We start from the raw sequence: 21167 nt of genomic DNA on the forward strand, positions 1-21167 counted from the left end.
ATTATAGAAAATGTTATGGTACAAAATTGTTCAATGTTAGATTCCCTATTTCTCTTCTCATTTAATTTCCATGTGAATGCTGGTAACGCTAATATCTGTACAAGATCAGTCTTTGATTTTTTATATATTTTTTTCAGTTCTGTACATTTTTAAATGTATTGGTTAAAAAGGCTGTCAGCACTTAAGGAAGCAATTTTTTTGTTTGTTCAAATAAAAAGTATCCAGTTACTGCCCAAGAGGACTGTGCCAGGTGGCTGCTGGGATGAAAGATCCCACCAGACCCTGCTGCAAAGGGGGTGATGCACCCCAAGGCACAGCAAGATCCCCACACAGTCAGCCTTCTTTTGGCACTGTGCACATAAACACGAGATACAAGAAGAAGAATAAGCCAAAGCTCTCTGTGAAGTGGTCATGAAGAGTACTAAGAAGGGAAATCCAAGTGTTTCCTAAGCTAGTATAAATAAGCAGACAGCCTTGGGTAAAGAGCATAAGTAGTTGTATTTTAAAGATGAGAAAAACACAAGTTCTGCAGGCACCTATTGCTGTCTACTAAAAGCTACCGCTATCAGACCTAGCATTGAACACACAAAGCAATTGCAATAAAGGAAAAAGTTGCTTTGATATAATCAGAAGAAATTTCTTTGTTAAGATTTTATTTTTAGGTGTTTTTTTAAAAGGTATTTATTTAAATTCATTTGAGTAGGTCAAGGTATTGACTATACTGATCAACTTTTATCCAAATCAGAAAAACTAGCTGTGCCATTGCATATTGCAGGATACAGTCAATGATATGTAGATATGCATCAAAGCTTTGCACTCACTGGTGACCATCATAGCCTTCCAATGACCATGACATCCACCACTCCACCCTTGTGAAGTTCCACATACTGTTCAGTTTTTGGAGGTAGCATCAATAGTCCATTGTCATTGCGCATACTCATCAGATGACTACTCATCTGATTCCCTGTACTCTGAGCCCAAGGCAGTGGTTCTTGGTGATGCCAAGTCAGTATACACTGATGGTATTCTGGGTGAGGATCCAATTTCACATCACATGATAACCTGGCTTTGATAATTGTTGGTCGAAGATCCAGGATTCCCTGCATCTTCCTTAGTGCTGGGACAACAAAGAGATTGCAAGTAACCACAGCTGATACAGGATTTCCTGGTAGTGCAAAGATTATTTTTCTCATACCATCAATGTCCAAGGTTGAAAATGTTGAAAGGCCTGGTTTCATAAAAACCCTGCTGAAATGGATCTGTGCATGAAGATCAATGTCCAGCACCTGCTTGAGATAGTCCTTTTCCCCCATGGATACACCCCCTGATGTGATAATGACATCCGCACAACTGATACCATCATTCAAGGCATTGAGTAAGTCATCTGGGTTGTCTCCTACAATTCCTAAGTTGATGGTTGGGTAGCCATGTTCCTGAATTGTTGCTAGGAGAGTTGAACAACTGCTGTCTTGAATCTTTCCTGGTAAGAGGTCATCTTCAGGATTCAGCAACTCATTCCCTGTTGACATGACTGCAACTACTGGAAACTTGTTAACTTCAGCTTCTGTGACACCAACAGTCACCAGGAGATCAATCTCTGATGGGTCCATGTGGGTTTCCTTGGCCAATACACATTCCCTTCTTTTAATGTCATGGCCAGTGGGTCTAATATCCTGGCCTGGTCGAGCTTGCATTAGAATCCGTACCTCTAGCTCTTTAGTGCCATCATTGGATTCCCTGATGAGTTCAGTATCCTCCACTTGTACTACTGCATTAGCATCACAGGGGTTTGGAGCACCTGTTGCAACCTGCATAACTTGTCCTGGCATCACTATCTGAGTGGGCTGTTCACCAGCTTGGGATTCCCCAATGATGAAATGGTCTCCTGGCCCGTCAGCGGCTCGGACAGCATAGCCATCTTTTACTGATGCTGGGAAGGGGGATAGGTTCTCTTTTGCATATACATCTTGAGCAAGGACTCTTCCCATCCCATCTCGGTAGTTGATGATTTCTGTTCCCAGCACCAGTGTCATCTCTAGGACTGTGATGAAAGCTTTATCCACAGATGTCAGTGGGAATGGAGACATGCGATGTCTTCTTGCCACTTTGGTGATATCAACATCACTGTGACCTCAAAAAAATATCCATTTGGGTGGACCACCAGAGCAAATTATCATTGCTAAATTATATTCTAAAACTACATAGGATATACGTTTGGGATTATAGTAAGCTAATTCAGTAGCTGTTCAAGTTGTTCAAACTGAAGTTAGCTGCATTGATTTTTTTGTGAAAAAATATTTTCTATTTCACATAATCAAAATTGTTTAATTTATCTTTTGCCATCTCCTTTCATGTTGACCTAATGATTCTTTCATAATTGTCAAAGATGGCTTTAAGCATTTTCCCATAATTTTCTTATGATATTACCTTTCATATTTATAGTACATCTGTATGAAACTTACTATAGAATATGGTATGAGGTTTCAGTCTAAACTGCTTTCTAAATTTTCCAGTTGTTGTCAAATGAGGAGTTATGTCCCAAGTAATTCAATATTTGAGCTTACCAAAAAAATCAAGTTATTATTATTATTATAGAAGAAAATATTAATAATATGTTCTGTATTTTTATGCACAGCCATGCCAAGAGAAATTTTATTTATTTTGACATTAATCTGTATCAAAGTCATTTCTAGCTTAGAGAGAGAGTGATAGAGACAGAGAGAGAGATGTCCCAATTGATAAATTCTCCCATCCCTGTCAATATAATATAACTCTCTGCCCCATGACAATTTTTGCTATCACTGATGGGAATTCTGAATAGGGAAAATATCATAATATGTTGAAATACAGTTTGAGGTGAACCTTCTAAAACTATCCAGCTCTTACTTGAACTACTTCCTTCAATGACTGAAAAGAGTTTCTTACTGTTATTAATATTTTTACGTCAAATACAAAAAGAAGAGAATACTCTTGTTTCTACTTTCATTATATCACTTGTATTTGCCCCATTCTCTTCTCTGACATTGTCATCAACTGGACACAGGTCCTTATTACCATTGTAATAGGCCTCTACTTGGTCTCCCTGGCTTGTCTATCTCCACTGTCTATCCTCACTCTAGTCCATCCTTGACTTAGCTATCAAATTTTTCTTCCTAAAGCACAGGTTTGACCATGTCTCCCCTATAGTCAACAATCTCCAGTGACTCTTGGAGGTTCAACTCCAAGCATAAAATCCTCTAATATTCAAATCCTTTCATAATTTGTCCCCTTCTACTTTTCCAGTCTTCTTGTACCTTATTCCCCTCCAGTAATATGGGCTTTATACTGTTTCTCACCCAAATGACTCCTTATCCCAACTCTGGGAATTTTAAATGACTGTCCTCCATGTCTGAAATGCTCTCTGCTGTCATCTCTTCCTCCTGGCTTCAACAGCTTCCTTTTAAGTCCCCTGTTAAAATACCACCTGCTGAAAGAAGCTTTTCCTGATACTCCTTAATACTACCCCCTTCCCTCTCCTGTTTATCTCCAATTTATCCTATCATCAGCAACCAATATGGCAATCATAGCAGAGGAATGTTCCATGATGCCATCTTTCATTTCTCTTGCTTTTAATCACTTGATATGACTCCTTGGGAGAGAAAGAGATTAGCAGGTCGCAAAGCTCTAGGGCTAAGCATTTGCCCCCTAGCCTCACTTGAGGGACAGAGAAAGATGGATGGGAAGACAGAGAGAGACAGAGAGAGACAGAGAGAGAGAGAGAGAGAGAGAGCATGTGTGTGGGGGTGTTCTAGCTTGTCCCAGTCACATTTCACATTCCATCCCTTCTATCTTCTTGCCACCTATGCAGCTATTACATGCAGGTAATGGACCATTCACAATGTGGCCCCAACCTTTCTTCTCAATTTGATTATATAATTGCTCTGCTTTTTTCATTCTAGAGATCATTACATTCATCTGGATATGAGCTAGAGTTCTATGGGTATAGAGAATGGAATATGTATGTATATAAGGAATATTGTGGAGATTTGAACATGATTTGGCAAATGCTTTGGAAATGTGGGATGGACGAAAGTGAAGAGTTGAGGATTGTGAAGGTGATTGGAAGGATGGTATTTCCAACAACATAAATGAGGAAGTTTGGAAAAGTGGTAGATTTGGGGGGAAAAAGATAATATAATGAGATCTGTGACACCCATCCATGCCTATTCCTGTCATAAAGCCCATTCCCATCTCACCCAGAATGGAAACAATATTAGGGGTCTCACTTAACCATCACTGCCCCAGAAGACAAAGCCTGAAATTAAATAAATATCTTAAATGTAACTCATTAATTTATTTGTTTGCAATGTTATTCAATTTTATGTGCAACTCAAAAACTATTATCCTATGATGATATTCTAATAAAACATTTAATAAGAATAAGAAAAAAATTCAAATATATATTTCATTTCTTAATAGCTCTAATAGTTTTTAACATGGCAGATCATCTCATTTAAATCAAGCAAGTGATTAGCTGTGGTATTAATTGTATAAAGGGAACCTCACTTAACAAATTTACTAAGTGTTCTTTATCTAATATAGTCACTTCTTTTCATTCTAAGTCTATTTTCTCTTTAATTGTGATATGAATAAAAGAGCAGATGGTCAAATTTAAAAAAATGGTGATCAGTAACATATTGTCCTAAACATTAGAAAATTTAAAGTGATTCAAACCTGAATGCATTTTCTTAACCCCAAGAGATAAAGGTAATTTTCTCTAAATGCTTTTGTATATAATCCATTATTCTTCTTAAATCCTCCTTTATTTAATCCATTATTTTTTACTCCTGGGAAAAGGATGATTAATAATGATCGACTCCACAGGATGGGCTATGCATATTCATGAAATCTCATGAATTATTTGCAAAATGAAATTGAGTCAACATTCATCTTATAGGAAAGCAATTAAATGTATTTGACTGAAAAGACAATAAATCAAAACTGAAATCTTCATCACTCCAACATATATAATATAAAGCAACATTTGAAAAGGATGACATTTCATGGGATTAGATCTACTGGAGAAAGAATAACATTTCAAATGTTAAAAGTATTGTCTTGTATCATAAACCATTAAAATTTGTAAGCATGCTACATGATTTGGTTTGGTTTGGTTTTTAAACACAGCAGATACAATGATTTATAATAGTTCTGGATAATATATTACACCAATATTCTAAAAACCCAAATGGTTTGCATTTTGACAGTGTTTTGGCCATATTTGTGAAAGATCATTGTTCCCAAAGTTAGAAAAAGCATCTAAATTTACTCAACCTATAGGCTAAACATTAACATACTATGCTAAAAAATAACAATAGCTGTATGACCCCGGGCAAGTAACTTAATCACTTTCAACCTCAGTTTTCTCAACTTTTAAATCAGGAAAATAACTGCCTCTGCTCTACAGGATTGTTGTAAGGTTCAAATGAGATATGTAAAGTGCTTTGAAAACTTTAAAGAGCTGAATAAATGATATTATTATTATCATCATTATCATTATTCATAAGTTTGTAGAGTCAGACTCAGACTAACAATCAGTGTAATATATAAAGTCAAAGAGAACTGAAATTAAGTAATGAAAAAAAATTATAGTTGAGGGAAATGAATTAACATTGTATGTACCATGTTTTTATAGTGGGAGAAACTATAATAAGCCCTCAAAGTTAAAGCCTAAGGTTAAGAATGTGTTTGAAGTTTAGCAAATCATAATTTAATGACTTCCCAGAGGCTTAGTTCCTTTTAAGTAGAGCTCAATTAGTTCATTACCTGAAAGAAGGAATGGATGGACGAGTGCTCATCTATAGTTCTTGATTTGCTATTTGGTAAATGCTCCCATGTCTTTTCCACATCTCAGTCAATTTATACAATAACATAGGTAATGTAAAGGCAAATGATACAACTCTCCTCAATGCAGCTACCAATCCTGATTTCAGGGGACTGATGGCAAAGCATGCCATCTCCTCTTCAAAGAGGAAATAGTAGATTGTAGAAACACAAAGAAACATATGTGGTCAATATGTGGATTGGTTTTCCTTGTTTATACTTTTTTATTTCAAAAGAGTAGTTCTGTGGGGGAGGGGAGAGTGGTCAAGATCATTGAAAAGTGATGTTGAATAAAAAGGAAAAGATCATTTTTGTTTTTAAAGAGAAATATCTATGAATTCACTTGATCACACCTTGATTACAAATTCTTCAAAGACAAGAACCTTGCCTTCTTTTTTATTTGATTCTCCTGCTCCATACCTACCACAGGTATTTCTATACACAAAATTTGCCAAATACTATTATAATGTGGTGGGATGACTGCTTTTAATGGGTTCTCGGCTTGGTGACTTTATCTTAGTGAAGCCCTCTCAAATTCAATACATGGTAGCCAGTTTGGCAGTCTCAGAAACTTAATTTCACAATCAAGTTATAATGTTGGTAGTAAGGATGATTGCAGATGATATTTTTAACAGTGTTTATTATTTCAAATGTGCTTTAAATGTGGTTCTCTTAAATAATCAATCCACCCCAGATCTGATTATTAAATTAGACTCTAGGAAATCAGTTGCAGTAACCAAAATCAAGAGAGAGACAGACAGACAGACAGAGATTCTCTATCCTCTCTATAACTTTTCAAACCAAACTATTCCTTCAAGTCCAAGCCACCTTTCTCTTATTTGTATTGTTTCCTCCATCAGAATGTAAGCTAACTTAGAATTTACCCACATAGAAAGTGCCTAATAATTCATTCATTCATTATCCCCATGCTATCACTTGAGTAGGTTACCTCCCAATAGGTAAAAATATGTCCAAGATTACCATCTTAACATTGGGGATAATTAGAGTGGTTCAGACAGAGCAATGTCAGTAGAGTTATAGAGGGAGAAGTGATATTATATCACCTTAAAAAGTAAAGGAGTATCATGGAAATAACAGGTATGCATCTCAATGGCTTACACATTTATTCCATGACCCAAGGGGACACCAATTCACTATTCACTTCTTGTATCAGAAGCATTCTTGCATGACTTTCATCTATATAAAAATAGTAGGTGGTGCTGGCAAAACAGACAGCCTGAGCTGTCAGTCTCCACTGATTCAGGCAAGTATGAAGTATACTCATAAAACCTTCTCCATTTATCTTCTTTAGACAGTTCATGAAAGTCCAACAGGGCAGAGGGCTGCATCCAGCTGGAAGCAAAAATGAAGAAAATACCCACAGGATACTGCCCTAGAAGTCTAGGGTCCTTTCTTGGTAGTTCATATCTGAGAAGGAAAAATGACCTGAATGCTATTCTTTTCTCATTCTAACGAACGCACTATGCTCTCAATTAAACAGGAGTGGTTGATCCTTCCTAGTTTTCACTGTTAAAAATTCAAACTGAGTTTATAAAACCTAAATACTTTATATATACTTTCCAAGTGACCTAGCCTTTTCCAATCTCACTATTAGCATTCAAGAAGAATTGCCACAGATTTGAAAGGTCATCCAGACTTTAATACATTATCACACATATATTAGGAAAATACTCAAAACTATACTGCTGACAAAGATGTTTGAAAAGTTGTAGGCACAGTCTTCAACCACCAAAGTGAGGAGGTGAAGAAGGTCACTCATAGCTGTCTATACTGTAATAGCCAGGCAAAGTTCAGCCCAAACACGCTTTGTGCTCTCAATGTCCTCAAGGGCCTATCTCAGGACTCCTAGATTTTATTCTTGACCTCCTTCCCCTTTACTTGCCTTGATGTCTGCTTTCTCTTACTTACTGTTTGCTTCTTTGATGGTCCCTTGTTAGATTTGACTTTTGCCTTTTCTACCCATACACCCCTTCTCAAAATCAAGGTGGAAGGTATTATGGTAGTTTGCTGTCAAGGAGAATGTGAAATCCTCTGGAGCTTGAAAAATTCTTGCAAAGGGGACTGCCTTCCAGAAAACTTCCCAGTTCTCATTCCCACTTGTTTTATGCCCAAATCTTTTTGGCTGAGCTCCAAATGGTGGGTTAGACTCACAATTAGAAGAAACAAAAAATATTAAATTTTACACTTGGCAAGGACATTTTGAAGACTAGCCAATTAATGACATTCTTCTTAAAAGGTTAAATAGAAGGCATCACTATTAGTGAGTCACAGTTAAAGAAAAATATTATGGGAAAATTTCTGATGATAAGAGGCTTCTTTTAAAAATTGGTAATAACTCATCTTGGAAGTTTATACCAAAAATCTATACACTTATAGGTCTTTCTTTGAAAACAGGAATGAACAATTATTAAATTTACAGAATTAAAATAATGTTCTATTGGATAAATTTCAGAAAAGAATATAATTCATTGTGGATGAAGGGTGCTCCCTAAAATGGAAGCCAAGCCAATAAACATTTAAGTATTTATTGTTTGCCAAGTACTGTGCGAAATAAAAGGTATTGAAGATACAAAGAAAAGCAAAAGATTGTCTCTCTCAAGTATCTCACAGATTTAATGAAGCAGACAAGATACAAACAACTATGTATCAACAAGATCTATACAGGATAAGTTGCAGATAACCAGCAGAGAGAAGCCACTGTGATTAGAGAGGGTCAGAAGAAATGTGGAAGGTGGGAGCATTCCAAACATCGAGGACAAGCAGTGAAAATACCTAGAGCAAGGGAGATGTAGTGTCTTGTGCAAAGAAAAACAGTGGTGGTAATGGGCTGCAGAGTACATTGGAGGAAGTGTAAGAAGTCAGGAAACGTAGGAAAGAATCATGCTATGAAAGGCTTTAATACCGAATGGTAGATTTTGTAATAAATACTGGAGGTAAGAAGGAACCAGTGGAGCTCATTGAATGGGACATGACAGTCACACCTGCATTTTAGGAAGATCAGTCTAACAGCTGGGTAGAGGATGGCCTGGAATGGGAAGGAAATTGAAGCAGGGAGACTAACCAGAAGGGTATTGTCAAAGGTCTGCGTATGAGATAAGGAGAATCTCCAGTTTGGTAGTAGTGATAAAAGAGAAAAGATACATATACAAGAGTTATTATAAAGTTAGAAATAATTAAGACTTGGCTACAGATGGGATGTGGGGTCATGGTTTGTCCTTCATTCTAAAAGAGGACCATGACATTAGGAAGATGATGCCATCACTTGCAAATGAATTGGATTTAAGTGAGGGAGGGCTGTACAAAGTTACCAGCATTCCTTTCTCCCCCAGAATATCTGGGTCCAGTGGCCAGATATAGGTATGCAAAACTAGAGATGGCCCACAATGCAGCGGGAGACCTCAGCCTTTTAAAATTGAGGTCTTCTAAGCTACATTCTTACTTTGACTGAGGCAATACCCATTCAATGATTAGGGTCGCTTAATAAGTGAGCCAAGGGATGGCTCCTTTAATCCAAAAAATGGGATGGAAGAAAGTGAGCCTGGGTAACTGGGAGGATGGTCATACCCTCTATGGCAATAGATTAATTACATTAATTATATTAATTATGGCAATTGATTGGGGTGGGATTCAAGAGTGAATAGAGGGGAACCCTTATGTGGAGGTTTTCCCAGGTGGCAATATGACAGGTAAAGAAAAGGAGGTGAAGTTCAGAGAAAGTCAGAATCAAGGCAATTATGAGGTTAAGCATAGCTAAGGTCCTTCCCATAATGGTGGTCCTGGGGAGAGAATCACCAATGATGAGAGGAGGATCCCAAGGCAGACCCCGGTTGGCATTTCATTTATTATTATTCCTCATCTCTATTTCTTCCATCTCCTACTTTCTTTCTCCTGTCTTTACCCCCTCAACTTCCCAAACTCAGAGTTGCAAATGTTATAGCTAAATTCAGGGGAAAAGAGATGAACTATCACATTCACCATCTCAAATTCTGACTCTGTTCTGTTGTACAGATAACTAATTCACTTCTCCCTTTCTCTTTCGCTATGGGGGTCTAGCCATTAGCTGTAGCCACTGGCATTTCTGTTGTTCTTTGTTAAAGGTATCCTAAAGTCATAATAATGGCTCTAAATGACAAATCTGGCCATTGAATTGGTCCTATATTTATGTAGGAGCAGTGGAGAGACCTGGAGTAGAGAGCTCACAAGTGATTTTAGGATACTTCAGGAGACTCTATTGTTTTTTCCATTGAAAGTTAAAGCATCTACTTGGTTGACCACAGACCTGATCATCATGACACCCAAATGAAGACATATTGAATGAATTGACAACTCTGGAAACAAAATTTGCTTGTGGCTATCTCCCTAACCCTACCTTCTCAAATATATGTGTGTATGTATATGTGTGTATATATGCAATGTTAACCTGTAATTCCCAGACCAAAATTTATTAAATACAATTAACAAGGGTCCCTAAAAGGTAATCTTCTCCCTCACTTTCCATAGTAAATTAGATTTATCCTTGAAGAAGGTATTTAAGTATTCCATATTAATCTGCTGGGCCAGTATCTAAGTTGACTTTGTAGAGAAGTAATCTCTTGATAAGAACAAATTGAAACAAACAAATAAAAAAGACATACTAGGACAAATAACCCTTCTATATACCCCTACCATTGGATACTGGGAGAGTAAGTGATATTTCTATGTTTTTTAGTCTGGAAGAGAAAAGCTCTCTATCTGTCTATCTATCTATCTATCTATCTATCTATTTATCTATCATATACATACACACATATATGCACACACATATATATGCACACACATATATATGCACATGCACACACATATATATGCACATACACACACACACACATATACTGAAGAACTGAGATGGGTTTTTTTTTTATGTTTTGTTTTTTGAGTGGGTTCTTCCCTCTTGTGAGTATTCTCTCATGCTGTTTCTATTTGAAGGCAAGGGGAATTTGAGGTTCTTGTTTTGATCTTCTCTGTCTGTGTCTTTGTATATCTGTATCATTCTCTTTCTCTGTGTGTCTGTTTCCCTGTATGTTTCTGGGTCTTTTCCTGTCTCTCCATTTCTCTGTGTTCTTCTCCGTCCCTCTGTCTCTGTCTTCCCTACCATTCCCCACTCCTCCCTCCCAAGACCTGAGATACTCTTGGTTTGGTTTGGTTTGTTGTTTGTTTGTTTTTCCTAATTAGGATGCCCCAAAATACCCCAGAAAGAAACAATGAGACATTGGTGCAGATAATTGTCTTCAATCATTCTGGGTATTGTTTGTATTTTCACTGAAAATTTCTGTCCTAATTTAATTCTGTGTATGTTTTTTTTTCCTCTCATGAAACTTACCCTGCTTATCTCCCATATCTGTGTCTCCTCTGTGATTTACTATCATTTTGAGAAGCATTGTAGCGTGGCTGTCCTAGGACTCAGAAAGACATGAGTTCAAGTTCTTCCCTTTGAAACATATTAGCTATGGACAAATCTTTTAACCTATGAGTCCACATAACTCTCTAAGACCATAAAGTATAGAGAAGTTGCTGACATATTGAAAAACAGAGTTTCCACATAAGGACTTTACTACACTGACAAAATGATGGACCCAGATCCATCCTCCTGAGCTCTCATTTCAATGATGAATGATTTGCTTTCTTTTCTGAAATGCTATCAATAGGATATTATTTTAATTCTGCAAACTCAATAAATGTCACTCCTGATTTCAAAATAAGACACAAAAGACTGATGCTTTAGGTATCAATTGTCAAGATGAATTATAAAATATGCTTATGTTTGCATATTATGTTTTCTACCATATATTTCATATAACAAGGTTTTATTTTATATTTTATATTTGTAATTTTATATTACTGTATAGTTTTACATATAGCTTATATATTTTAGTTTAAAATATATGCATGTACATATGTATGTGAATATGAATGTGTTTGTGTTTACATAAATATATATGTATACATATATGGGTGTGCATATATACACATACACACATATCTATATCTACACATACGTGTATGCATGTATGCATAATACATATTGGAGTGATTTGCCTTTTTCTTTCTCCAGCTTATTTTACAGATGAGGAAACTGAAGCCAACAGGATTAAGGGACTTGTCCAGGGTCACATAGCTAGTAAGTATCTGAGGCCAGATTTGAACTCAGAAAGATGAGTCTTTTTAACTTCAGGGCAGCAGTCTATCCACTGACCACCTAATTAATACACATATAGATATTGATACAGATATAATATATGGACACAAAGACATATATATACATACATACATATATACCGTGTATACATACACATATGTGCATACACACATGAGCATGTAAGTATATATGTGGCTATGTTATGTGCATGTGTATATGTACACATGCATATGTGTATATTGTGTGCATGTATGCACTATGTTCCTATGCATACACGTTTGTATATATATATATATATATATATATATATGCATAAATATAGCTATATCTACATCTACATATAGATAGATATACAATAGGTTTATGAGTGGAATGTCACTAACAATTTTGCCTTAACTGTAACCCACTAATGACCTTACACCTCTCGTCAAATCCTCTCATTTTACAGGTGGCTCAGAGAGGAGGTGATTTGCTCACTCTGACATAACTAGTTAGTGGACAAGTTCAAACAAAAGCTGGTATCTCCTGACCTCTCTAACATCAGTAGTGCTAGCCCCCCATCAGGTAAACCCAGTGTGACTCATAAGTTGTACTTTCAAGAGAATTTTTATGAACACAGAACAAAGATGGATTGGGTGGTTCATTGACTCAATAATTGCCTTACATCCCACGTCCACACATGGTCACTTAACAATTACAATTCATTCTCCTGTCATCATATGCTGACTTGCTTGTCTCTATGCTAACTTTTAATTAACAGTACAAAGATGCTTTTATCACCTAGTGATTTTTGAAGCTTTGTCCTTCCCCCAAATAATGCATGCTTGAAAAGACATAGTGAAAGATACATGGAGCCCAGCCATTCTACTGTCAAATTAACATTTTCCCTCAGTGATTCTTCACATTTGTGGTGCATGCTGAAGATGTGGCATAAACTCCTTTTCACAGAAGACTAGTGATTTACTAAGACACCTCTGCCACTGCCTATACCCTGACTTTTGGAAAAGATTTGTGCATAAAAATGGATCTCTTTTATTTGGCTTTCTTTATCTCAAGATATGAATTTTTTTCATAAAACTGGCACATTATCAGAATGAGTCTGAAAAAGGTCAGAGGACAAGCTGAAGAAAGTATTTATTAAGGGTTGTTATATGTATCTCTTTATGGATAGTGGCAGGGGGAGTTTCTCCACTTCACTAACCACCACTACTCCCAGTCCAGTTGACACCATCACAAAAAGTAAAGGGTAGCTAACAGAAGATGAGTTGCTACTGCATTCAACAAAGTAAAACATTTGTCTTCACACTTTTGAAAGTCTGAAAGAGTTTTCATGGAAGGAAAGAAAAGGAAATAGAAGTACCTGTTGCAGATCTCATGGAATTTAATATTTCCTTCAAGGAGAGGCTGTACTACCATTTGTCAAGTATGCTGTTGGGGAGTTTCCTTTGGTATATGAGTAGGATTTGATGACTACCAATGTCCCTTCTAACTCTCAAATTCTATAATTATAAGTTTAGATGCCCTCTTCTCCGTTGTTGCTATGAGTATTGTTAGGAATGTGTTCGCTAGGTTTTCAAGTTTTGTAGCTATTTATCTGACTATACTTCCTTAGTAAATGTTTTTGTCTTGATCTAATTATGTCTACTAATTGAGTATTTAAGGTCACCACAGTGACAAAGGCTGATAAGATTTTAAGGCTGATACTTCAGAGCACCTTAAAACCTAGGGTAGTAGTCACCTCCGTTGACCCCAAATAGCAAGTATGAGTGAAAGTTGAAGGGAATCCTGAAAGAGTGCTACATTTGCATATTAAAATATTCATTTTCTCATGGAGTAGATAACAGTAGTTTTCAGAAACAAAGCCATTACATGTACGATATAAGTTACATTAATTAATATGAGTAATAGCCTGAAAAAGACCACTGGCTGAAGAATTGGGATACTAGAATCAAATGTCATTTTTGGTACTACCTCTGCATTTAACATCACTCAGCCTCAGTTTCCTCATCTGTGAAATGAAGAGGATTAAAGCTATTTTCAGTTCAAGATTAATCAAATGAGGGGGCGGAGCCTAGATGGTGCAGTAGAAAGACACACCTATGCAGGGTCTCCCCACACAGCCCATAAAATACCTGTACAGAGGGACTCTCAACAAATTTTGGAGCAGCAGAAGTGGAGAACAACAGAGTGGAGGAGATTTCAGGCCCAGGGTGACCTGAAAGGCCCACAGGTAACATCAGTTACACCTGATGCGGAGTGGAGCACAGAGTGGCGCAAGGCTCATAAACAGCCCTTGGGGGCGGAATCTCCAGTCTTGGAATCCCCAGTCCCAGTAGCAGCAGTGAAGATTCCTCAACCCACAGGTGCCCAAAGGTCAGCGATGGGGGTTTTTTCAGCTGGCCAGAAAGGGAGAAAGGTTTTCCCATAACTCTGGCCTCAGGCAGCAGCCCGCAGAGGCCACATCGGGCAGGTGGCAGGAGTTCTCACAGCAGCTCCTACAGCAGCCCAAGACCATTGCTGGATCATAAAAACCCCTGGGGGCACTGAGGGAGCTAGTCTTTGTCTCGCACTGAATGGTGGCCCTGCCTCCACAGCTTGACTAAATCCCACCACCCGCAGTGTTGCCTTGGTGGAATTGGAGGTCAGATGCCTGTGGAGAGGAAGCTCTGCTAAGATACTGGGCACAAAAATCCTTCCCTGCACCCAGACCAGTACATGCTTGATTGTGCCACCTGGGAGGAGCTGATATCTTACAGGTCCCCAGAGTATACCCTACTCTTGACAAAGGACCCAAAAGTCAAGTAACTAGTTGGGAAAATGCCTAAAAAAGGGAAAAAAATAAGACTATAGAAGGTTACTTTCTTGGTGAACAGATATCTCCTCCCATCCTTTCAGGTGAGGAAGAACAATGCTTACCATCAGAGAAAGACATAAAAGTCAAGGTTTCTGTATCCCAAACATACAAAATAAATATTCAATGGGCTCAGGCCATGAAATCCTTTTTTTTCAAAAAGGATTTTGAAAATCAAGTTAGAGGGGTGGAGGAAAAACTGGGAAGAAAAATGAGAAAGGTGCAAGAAAAGCATGAAAGCGGGTCAACACCTTGTTAAAGGAGACCCAAAAAAATGCTGAAGAAAATAAGACCTTGAAAAATAGGCTAACTCAAAAGGCAAAAGAGGTTCAAAAAGCCAATGAGGAGAAGAATGCTTTCAAAAGCAGAATTAGCCAAATGGAAAAGGAGGTTCAAAAGCTCACTGAAGAAAATAGTTCTTTAAAAACTAGAATGGAACAGATGGAGGCTAATGACTTTATGAGAAACCAAGAAATCACAAAACAAAACCAAAAGAATGAAAAAATGGAAGATAATGTGAAATATCTCATTGGAAAAACAACTGACCTGGAAAATAGATCCAGGAGAGGCAATTTAAAAATTATGGGACTACCTGAAAGCCATGATCAAAAAAAGAGCCCAGACATCATCTTTCATGAAATTATCAAGGAAAATTGCCCTGATATTCTAGAACCAGAGGGCAAAATAAATATTGAAAGAATCCACCAATCACCTCCTGAAAGAGATCCAAAAAGAGAAACTCCTAGGAACATTGTGGCAAAATTTCAGAGTTCCCAGGTCAAGGAGAAAATATTGCAAGACGCTAGAAAGAAATAATTCAAGTATTGTGGAAATACAATCAGGATAACACAAGATCTAGCAGCATCTACATTGAGGGATCCTAGGGCGTGGAATATGATATTCCAGAAGTCAAAGGAACTAGGACTAAAATGAAGAATCACCTACCCAGCAAATTGAGTATAATACTTCAGGGGAAAAAATGGTCTTTCAATGAAATAGAGGACTTTCAAGCATTCTTGATAAAAAGACCAGAGCTGAAAAGAAAATCTGACCTTCAAACACAAGAATCAAGAGAAGCATGAAAGGGTAAACAGCAAAGAGAAATCATAAGGGACTTACTAAAGCTGAACTGTTTACATTCTTACATGGAAAGACGATATTTGTAATTCTTGAAACTTTTTTCAGTATCTGGGTAGTTGGTGGGATTACACACACATACACACACACACACAGAGACAGACAGACAGACAGACACAGAGACAGAGAGACAGAGAGCACAGGATGAATTGAACAGGATGGGATCATATCTTAAAAGAATGAAATTAAGTGATGAGAGAGAAATATATTGGGAGGAGAAAGGGAGAAATGGAATGGGGCAGGTTATCTCTCATAAAAGAGGCCAATAAAAGACTTTTCAGTGGAGAGAAAAAGAGGGGAGGTGACAGAAAAAACATGAAGCTTAGTCTCATCACATTCAACTAAAGGAAGGAATAAAATGCACATTCATTTTGGTATGAAAACCTATCTTACAATACAGGAAAGTGGGGGAGAAGGGGATAAGCAGGGTGGAGGGGATGATGGAAGGGAAGGCAGTGGATGGAGGGAGCAATTTGAAGTCAACACTCTTGGGGAGGGACAGGATCAAAAGAGAGAATAGAAGCAATGAGGAGCAGGATAGGATGGAGGGAATTATAGTTAGTCTTACACAACACGACTATTACGGAAGTCATGTGCAAAACTACACAGATATGGCCTATATTAAATTGTGTGCCTTCCCAAAGGGAATGGGTGGGAAGGGAGTGATGGGGAGAAGGTGGAACTCAAAGTTTTAGGAACAACTATTAAGTATTGTTCTTGCAACTAGGAAATAGAAATACAGATAATGGGGTATAGAAAGTTATCTTGCCCTACAGGACAAAAGAGAAGATGGGGATAAGGGAGGCATGTTAGAAGAGAGGGCAGATTGGTGATAGGGGCAATTAGAATGCTTGGTGTTATGGGGTGGGGGGAGGGGAGAAATGGGGAGAAAATCTGGAACCCAAAATTTTGTGGAAATGAATGTTGAAAAGTTAAACAAATAAATTTTAAAAAAAAGATTAATCAAATGACCCTATGATTTCTTAAACTCTTAACCATGTTCTCTGACACATATTCCCTTAAGAGTAGATCATAAGACAATTATTCAGTTAATAAATATTTATTAAGCACCTACTACGTGCCAGGCACTTGTGCTCAGTGCTAGAGCTATAAAGAATGGCAAAAGTCACTCCTTTCTCACAAGGACCTCACAATCTAACACAGGAGACAACATGAAAACTGCTATGTACTAACAAGATATAGATGACAGACAGACAGTTGATTAGATAGATAGATAGATAGATAGATAGATAGATAGATAGATAGATAGATAGATAGACAAATAGACAATAAACTGGAAATAATAAAAAAAAGAAGGCACTAGAATTAAGATGACTTACAAGAAGCTTTTTGTAGAAGGTAGGATTGCAACTAGAACTTGAAAGAATACCGCAAAGCCAAGAGGCAGAAATGAGAAGGAAGAGCATTCAAGGTAAGGTGAATAGTCAACAAAATGGTTGGAATCTTGAAATGGATTATCGTGTCCAAAGACTCGCAAGGATGCCAATGTCACTGTATCACAGAATGTGTGGAAGTGTGGAGAGGGGGTTTTGTAAGGTCTAAGAAGACTGATAAGGTTGGGATGGGGATGGTGAGACAGGTTATAAAGGTCTTTGAATGCTAGAGGATTTAAATTCGATAGAGCTAAAGCTGGAAGGAGCTTTAGAGATCATCCAACTGATGACCCTGTTTTGTAAATGAAAAAACCAAGGCCCTAGGGGTTAAGTGACTTGCCTGAGCCCATGGGGGTCCTCTGATTCCAGATTCAATACCCTTAACTTAAACAGGCACTTCTCATAACCAAATAAAACCTTCTACATTGCCCATATTTTCAATCCCTTGAGTAAAAGGAAACACCACAATTTATTCAGAAAGAGAAGACTGTCTATGTCTTTGATAAAGTCATAACAAACTGAAAAAATATCATCTGGCGGGCATGATTGCTTGAAATCCCATTAAACATTAAATAGATAAAACAGCTCAGGCAAATTAATAAAAGCCCTGTTCACTAACCTAGAAAGTATCAGTCTGAAATTGGTAATGATAAACTGATTACAAGGAGAAGACTATTTCAGGCAAAGTATTTGAGGTCTGTAAGTGTTCTGAATAGCAAAAGGATTCTTTCCCCTTCACTTTTCCCATATGCTCATAACAACCTGAACAGAAGCTAAATCACACTGTTAAAAATATGCCATTTAGACACTATCTCTGGGATATTGGTGGGTACCAGTAAACTTAGATATTTGTAGTTCATGAAATTTTTATTCCTACATAAACAAAGTCTTTTCTATGATAACCATTGCCAAAGGCACTTCAAATTTAGACTGATGAAAGGCATTGGATGGATTTTTGTTTCCCTAAAAGGAAAAGTACATTTACCCACTTAAGGAAGGGTTCATTATTCATTTCAAACTGAAGAAAATGATACATTAGAAGAAGAAGCTGAGTGCATCAGCCAAATGCAGGACATGTATGTTTAATGCTTTGCCGTTCAGGAAAACATAGTTACCATAACAACTCTCCACACTGTGGAGTGGTTAGAAACTCAGAACACCTCTGGAATACAAAAGCAGCTTCCTAAAGGAGAACACTGGTCAATGTGCTACAGCTATATTATGTGACTCTACCAAAATTTCAGGGCAAAAGAATCTACTCCCAAGAATTAAATGCTATGTTTAATGCCAGTTCATCTTATTCTTCACTTTTACTCACTGCCTGCCTTCACTTTAAGAAAATCCCATATACAAAAATAGAGAGGAGCAGTCCTTCAGGAGTCCTTTAAATATTGTACTGCTTGAGTGTTTTTAAAATATGACCCAATTTACCAAAATTCATTTCAAACTTTTTGGAAGCACATATATTTATTAAATTTTATATAAGTTATTGTGTAGACAGATGTACAGTTATATCAACATGGATGTATACATATATACACACATGGACATATATGTATAGATATATACATGTAAATACATGCATGTGCATATATAGGTATATAGAAATATATGTATGTGTAGTGTGTTGTGAATACATATTATATATGTATGCATACATGTATGTAACATACATACAGTCACGTATTTGTATACATATTAAGAGAAGAAGAAAGAAACAGCCTAGCATGGCAAATAGAGAGCTGGGCCCAAAGCTAAGATGATCTCTATTTGAGTCCTATTTCTGACACAGGGATCTGTTAACCTAGGCACGTTACTTTATCTCTCAGCTCTGGGCGACTCTCTAAAACTCTAAGATACAGAGAAGGGGTTGCCTTGAATTGTTGGAGGTGATTTCCTTATCTGGGAGTTCTACTCCTAACCCCTTCTAGAGTTCTACTCTAGACCTTGGAAGGTCTAGTCCTTCTTCTGCTAGTGTATATATCTCTGTGTTAAAGGTTGCAAAGAAAAAATAAAAATGGTGCAATTACTGCCTTCCCAAAGAGAGAGGAAGAGACATGCAAATATATAGCTATTAGTACAAACTGAAATACAGTAAAAGTGAATTGAACAGGTCAAATACAGTGGCATGACAGATTTGAGATGGGAAGGAACACTCCTAGTTGGGGGAACACTAAAGTTGACAATGATTAAAGAATGAACCAGTTAATATAGCTTGAGGAAGTACATACATTTGTGACATAAGCCCCACAAAATAACCACAGAAGCCAATAAACCTCTCTCCCTTCCCCTTAATCTAGTAGATTAATACTACTAGATTATCAGTAACTACTAGATAATCAATAACATATCCAAAAGTAGGTAAGGTTTCAACCACACAACCTTCTGTTGAGGTTAACATGATCTTTCAAGACAACCTTCCCTATCTTACCCCTACAACTTCCCCCCGAAGACCTTCCCTCTTATTTTGCTGAGAAAATCAAGGCTACTGACACTGAGCTCTCTCTTTTCCCTTTACTTTCATCTCACAAGCCCTTTACATCATTCTCTGCTCCTCTCTTTTCCTCCAGTCTCAGTCCTTTTCTTGACAATTCTTATCCCTTTACATAAGTCCTTAATAGAAACCCTTCCATTTTCTCCCGTAGATTTACTCTCCAAATGCCATTGTCTCTTTCCGTTTACTGCCTTCAAATATGCCCAAATATTCCATAAGTTAGGTGGCACAGTGGATAGAACATTGGGGCTGGAGTCAGGAAGACGTCAGTTCAAATCTGATCTCAGATGCTTACTAGCTATGAGGCTAGTCAGCCTCAATTTCCACATCTGTAAAAATAATGGGGAAGGGGGGATGATAATAAACAAACTTCACAAGGTTGTTGTGAGGACCCAAATGCAGTAATATTTATAAAGCACTTAGTACAATATCTGGCATACAGAATGCGCTATATAAATACTTGTTTGCTTCTCTCCCTTCTACATTAAAAACAAAAACTAAACAAAACCTGTTGACCAGTGTCTTACTTCATTCACTCCACAAATAAGGTTCTTCCTCAGAGGCAAGTAGGGACATGCTACCAGTGCTCCTTTGTATGAGTTAAGGATTTAAGATTAAGATGGAGTACAATCCAGGCAGGGAAGATGGACAGTAAAAGGCAGAGAGGGAGGAGATGGATGACATATAAGTGAATGAAGGAAGGTCAGTTTGGTTGGGTTGTATAGTACAGGAATGAGAATAATGTTTAAAAAGACTGGAAATAGAGTAAGAGCTAGGTTCTGAAGGTCTTTGATGAATACAGGATGTTTATGTTTGATCATGGAGGTAATGTGGAGACAACGGAGGTTATTGAATTGGAGAGTTGACCTTGTTATATCTTTGCTAAGGGAAAATCACTTAGGACCCTATATAGAAGAGAGACTGAAGTGAGGAGAGAGTTGAGGCAGGGAGGTCAATTAATAGACTATTACAATGGTCTAAACAAGGGTCAAAGAGGTTCTGAACTAGAGTGTTAGCATCTGTTAATGAAAGAGTCAAATGTAAGAGATGTTATAAAAAAAATAGCAAAATCTGACTTTATCAGGGCCAATTCTAAGGCACTGTCTACAAGAACTTCTTTAGCAATATAACCTCTGCAAAGAAATTCTGTAAGTTTCTCACTTCCCTGAGTATACCCAAGTCATATGGAACAACATCTTTTCAGGCCTAGACTCCTTGAGAGCCCATGCCATG

General features: G+C 37.4%; 1 pseudogene; it reads right to left on the reverse strand.

Annotated features, from left to right (window-relative positions):
* Nucleotides 1-748: 748 nt before the first annotated feature.
* LOC140524038 (gephyrin pseudogene) lies at nucleotides 749-2212 on the reverse strand (annotated as a pseudogene).
* Between the last annotated feature and the right edge of the window lie 18955 nt (nucleotides 2213-21167).

The sequence above is a fragment of the Notamacropus eugenii genome, chromosome 2, assembly GCF_028372415.1.
Source record: "Notamacropus eugenii isolate mMacEug1 chromosome 2, mMacEug1.pri_v2, whole genome shotgun sequence".
NCBI classification, from domain to species: domain Eukaryota; kingdom Metazoa; phylum Chordata; class Mammalia; order Diprotodontia; family Macropodidae; genus Notamacropus; species Notamacropus eugenii.